This window comes from Patiria miniata, unplaced genomic scaffold, assembly GCF_015706575.1.
Source record: "Patiria miniata isolate m_02_andy unplaced genomic scaffold, ASM1570657v1 HiC_scaffold_16, whole genome shotgun sequence".
NCBI classification, from domain to species: Eukaryota; Metazoa; Echinodermata; class Asteroidea; order Valvatida; family Asterinidae; genus Patiria; species Patiria miniata.
Genome location: NW_024037054.1, coordinates 13,523,310 through 13,528,868, shown reverse-complemented (window position 1 = coordinate 13,528,868; position 5,559 = coordinate 13,523,310).

Below are 5,559 nucleotides of genomic sequence, written 5' to 3'. Positions count from 1 at the left end.
GGCATTTTCTCCTTCAGCAGCTTTCAAACAACGTATAGTTTGTCTAAAACTATAAATGTTAAGTTACATTTTGACTTCGATATAGAGAGCCTGTATGCCTGGGCGCTGATCATGACAGGCCATCCTTTGGGATTTACTGCACAAATTGGAAACTGGAAGTGCATCATACACTACATCTTGCATTTTCTCCTCAATCCTTGTGTCTTAAGACTTTCCACTTTGCCAGATTGTTGGCCTATTCAGCAGCTTTCGAACAACGTATAGTTTGTCTAAAACTACTTAATATGTTATGGTACCTTGAGTTGTGGTGCCTGTTGAGTGTTCCCTTTGTGGTACTCACAGATAATAATCCTTTAGCTTACTTGAAAACAGCAAAACTTGGGGCTTGTGAAATGCGCTGGGTTGCAAAATTGGCCGCGTTTAACTTTGAGGTTAAATACAGAGCAGGTGTAGAAAACAAGTGTGCAGATGCACTAAGTAGATGCCCAGATATAGAGAGTCAGTATGCCAGGGCGCTGGCAGACCTTCTTAAGGGATTTACTGCAAAAAGTGGAAACTAAGTGCATCATATGCTACATCTGACATTTTCTCCTCAACCCTTGGGTCTCAAGACTTGTCCCTTTGCCAGCTTGTTGGCATATCCAGCAGCTTTCCAACAACATATTGTTTGTCTAAAACTACCCATGTTAAGGTAATTTTTGACTTCGATATAGAGAGCCTGAATCCCAGGGCGCTGACAGGCCTTCTTGTGGGAAGTTAGTGCATCATATGCTACATCAGGTATTTTCTCCTTAATCCTTTGGTCTCAAAACTTGCCTCTTTGCCAGCTTGTTTGCCTATTCAGAAGCTTTCGAACAACGTATAGTTTGTCTAAAACTATTAATGCTAAGGTACCTTTTGACTGCGATATAGAGAGTCAGTATGTCAGGGCGCTGACAGGCCTTTCTATGGGATTTACTGCACAAAGTGGAAACTAAATGCATCATGTACTACGTCTGGCATTTTCTCCTCAATCCTTGTGTCTTAAGACTTGCCACTTTGCCAGCTTGTTGGCCTATTCAGCAGCTTTCGAACAACGTATAGTTTGTCTATAACCTCCCATGTTAAGATACCTTGTGACTGCGATAGAGGTAGTATGCCTGGACGCTGACAGGACTTCCTATGGGAATTACTGCAAAAATCGGAAACTGAGTGCATCATACATCTGGGATTGTCTCCTCAACCCTTAGGTCTCAAAACTTGCCTCTTTCACAGCTTGTTGGCCTACTTAACAGCTTTCGAACAACGTATAGTTTCATTGTCTAGAACTACCATTGTCAAGGTACCTTTCGACTGCACTACCTTTCGTCTTACTATGGATTTTACTGCACAGAGAGGAAAATAGTAGCATCATGTACTAAATGTGGCATTTTCTCCAAACCTCTTGCGTCTTAATTAAGACCTGCCTCTGTCCCAGCTCGTTGGCCTTCTCGTTAGCTATCCAAAAAGTATACTTTGACTGCGATATAAAGCGCTTGTATCGCTGGGTGCTGACAGTCCTCACTTTGGGCTTTACTGCAAAAAGTAGAAACTATATAAAGGCATCATCTCTTACATCCGGCATTTTCCCAGTCTCTTGCGTCTCAAGACCTGCCTGCTTCCCAGCTTTTTGAACAACAATTTGTCTAGCACTACCCATGTTAAGGTACCAGTACAGTTGACCGCTGACATGCCTTACAACGTGATTTACTGCACAAATTGGAACTTATACAGACATCATGTTCTACATGAGGCATTTTCTCATGGGTCACAAGATTTACCACTTTTCCAGCTTGTCGGCCTATTCAGCAGCTATTTGAATAACAAACCAATTGTCTAGAACTTCCCAAGCTAAGGTACCTTTCGAGGGCGATGTAGAGATTAAGGCTCGGGGCTGACTATGCGATTAATTCACAAGCAGTGCTATGAAATTGTAGTGTGAATTTTGGACTATAAAATGCTGATTCACTGGTAGTGTTGCGCATTCCTGAACGTTCAACCTCAGAATCAACCTCGTTTCCAGGCTACACCATGTGAAGTATAGGGCCTACGCATGGTTAAGATGACGTGCATGCACACTAACGAAACGGATATCCTCTGGTCACTGTTTTGTAAGGAATGGGAAAACTTGTATTATAATTTCCCTTTTTAACCCTAATACAGCGCGTATTTCAACGCTGATGGTCGTTTGTATGGAGGTTGGCAATTTATTGTAATGAGACAATAAAGACTTAATTTAAGGAAACAGACAGACTTGTATTTCTCCGAGCCGTCTCTCTTTACCTGTGGTAGCCAACCAAGCCCACGCTTTAACTCTCCAACAGTCACTAGAACGTCCTATAGCTTGCCCTAACCTTTGCTATTCCTCAATACCCATTCCTCAATTTGAGTTAAATTGACCCCATGTTCTTTTAAGCGAATAGCCCAAGCTTAAGGGTTACTGACCCAAAGTTATAAGCAAATACAACCCAAGCGTATATAGCTTCATAGCCCAAGTTTAGGGTGAAATGAAGTTCTACAAGTAAATAATTATAACTCAAAACAGTTGTATAACCCAAGCTTTGGGGTACATTTTTATAACCCAATTCGTTAGTCGGTATAACTAATCTTATCTTACCCAATCTAATCTTACCCACGTTTTGGTTAAATTTAACCAGAATTTGTTTTAGAAGACCAAACAAGGAGGATACTTATTTATAATTTTGGTGGGTGATGTTTACATCAGAATATGATCTTGGACAATGGGTGGCGCTATTCTTTAAAACGCATTAGTCTGGCTCCCTGACCACATTCTCATTTGGACCCATATCTTTAGAAGGGGGCCGGGCAGTCTGGTTCCCAGACCAAAAGATTCTGACTATTCCTGATGAATCTTAGGTCAGGTAGCCTCCGGTTATACATTAATTTACGTCACGTGACTAAAACGGGAAGAATTCCTCCTTTTTCCGAAAATGTCCAAAGTTTGCCGATTTCATTTCGTCGACAATCGGATAGCGCCCGAGTATTTCTGAGTATAATATAGGTTTAATTAACTGCTAATTGCTTATTAAAAAACTTTTTAAAATGAGTTGATACTTCAAAGACTATTTTGTGCATTTAGTACGGAAGCGTATATGACCATCCGCGTTACTGCGTTACTGAGATAAAATATCTTGGAAACATGGAATTCCCTGAAAGGCTATCGTGGAAATGTGGAATACTGTGATAGCCTATCACAGAAATGTGGAATTCCGCGATAGGCTATCGGGAAAACGTGGAATACTGTGATAGCCTATCACAGAAATGTGGAACTCCGTGATAGGCTATTGCGGAAACGCGGAATACTGTGATAGTTTATCACGGAAACGTGAAATATCGTCATGGCCTAACACAGAAACATAGAAAACGCCTGATAGACTATCGTGAAAGCGTGTAATTCCGTGACGATCGAGCTATCGTGGAAACGTGGAATTTTTTGAAAGGCTAACGATAGCATGGCATTTTGCTTTGCCACTATAAAACAAGGAATTATATATTTCTGAGATACCCTATTGCAGTATTCCACGTTTTCGTGATAGGCTATCACAGTATCCCGCGTCATCCACGATAGCATATCACGGAATTCCACTTATTCACGATAGCCTATCACAGAATGCCACGTTTCCACGATAACCTACCACGAACTTTCAACGTTTCAATGAAAGGCTTTCATGGAATTCACCGTTTTCATGATAGGCTATCGCTGCAATCCAATTAGTTGTAAAGATGTTTTATGATGGAACTATATGTTTCCAAGATATTTTATCTCAGTAACGCAGTAACTTGGATGGTCATATACGCTTCCGTAATTGAGAGAGCGAGTAGTGATGGGCGCGTACTGCTCGACACCCTGGGGTCGAGGTTGAGGTCAGGCAGCCTCCATAGTTAAAAATAAGATTGGCGACATTGATTGGCCTTTTTCAAATCTCGGCTTCGTTTCCGATTTCGCTTTATCACTTCAATGTTCTAATCAATTTTTTTAGAAAAATCACTTGCTTCGTAATATCATACAGATATGATAATACAGTTTGATATTTCTGTAAGATGACATTGACTAATGTTATGTGGAATCTTCAAAATTAGGCACCCAAATAGCACTGCTAGCAGGTGGAGCCGAATGAAGGCCGATGTTTGGAAAATTTAGGTAGCTTGGGTCGTCAAATTCAACACTAGTAAACGACGCAGCAAAAAGTTCGCCCATACGATCCGAGTATACGGATGGTCATATACGCTTCCGTACGTATTGGATCTTGCATGTGCAAGATTTTTGAACACGTATGCAAATGAGGAATAGTCGGTGGCCTGTATGTGCGTTTAATACATTAATATCGTTCGTTTTTGTATGCGGTGTTTGGGGTAAAACGGAGTCAATTCGTCGCAGCGCGAGCACAACGTGAGTTACGAAAACACGATTTATTTAATCAAACTGTTACGATCTTATTACAACATGAAGTATCACATTTCATATTAATACGAACAAATTGGAAATGAAAGGAATAAGGGCGTGGACGAATGATCGTGAAAGCACGTACTATGCACGTTGTGAATAACAACACCAAGTACACGATAAAAACCCATTACTCGTCAATTGCGACATCGAATCAGGATACAGGAAGAAAGTTTCCTATCCAGGGCTTATCATTGGAAACACGGCTGGAAATAATGTAAGCACTGGGTAAACCTACAATTTAGACGTGAGCGTCGGGAATAATGGTCAGGTCTGGGAACCAGACTAGGGGCCGGGAAAACAGTCTAGAAACACAATTTGCTAAAACACGATTTTGCCGAAAAAGGGTCACTCTGCATGCCGACAAGTTCGTTTCTGGTTTTACCCCCCCCCCCCCCGCAAAAAACTGCATAAATTAGTGGCACTTTTCACTACTTCGTATTTTACTTGTTATTTTGGAATTGGCTACAATGAATTTTAAGTTTTTATTCATCAGCACGAAAAAAAAAATCTGCGGGGACAGTCCATCCCCTTGTCAAAAGGTGAGGGATATGCCCCTCCCTCTTCCATTCCCGGGTTTTACGCCCTTGCTGTTGACAGTAGGCCCTGTAGGGCTGGTAAACTCCTCGAGCGTGCATCCTCCTTTTCAGTTCAAGGCCCTTTCACACTATTCGGAGCCGATTCCCGGCCCGGGAAATAAACTCCCGGGTCAGGGCGCTAGCGGTGGAACGCGAGGAAGGTACCAACCTGACTCCCGCTAAAATGTGTGGAGGGGGTGGGCAATGCCACGAACTGTACCGTGAAACAACTGCTGTAGATTATTAGGCATAGGTCTTAAAATTTTACATTGGGGTGCTTTCTACTTACTTTGCCCAACACATTAATAACGATAAAAAGGAAAACAAAGGCAGCGCGGCGCGCCATAAAAACTCAGTCGCCCTAATAACACAACGCGCGCGACGAAAACTAAACATGCGAACGCGTTGCACTAGGCGTGTGAATAATGATAACCACCAACCACGCACTGCACGCCGTACCGCGTACCGTACTACGAAAACAGCGCCTCCTATAAATCG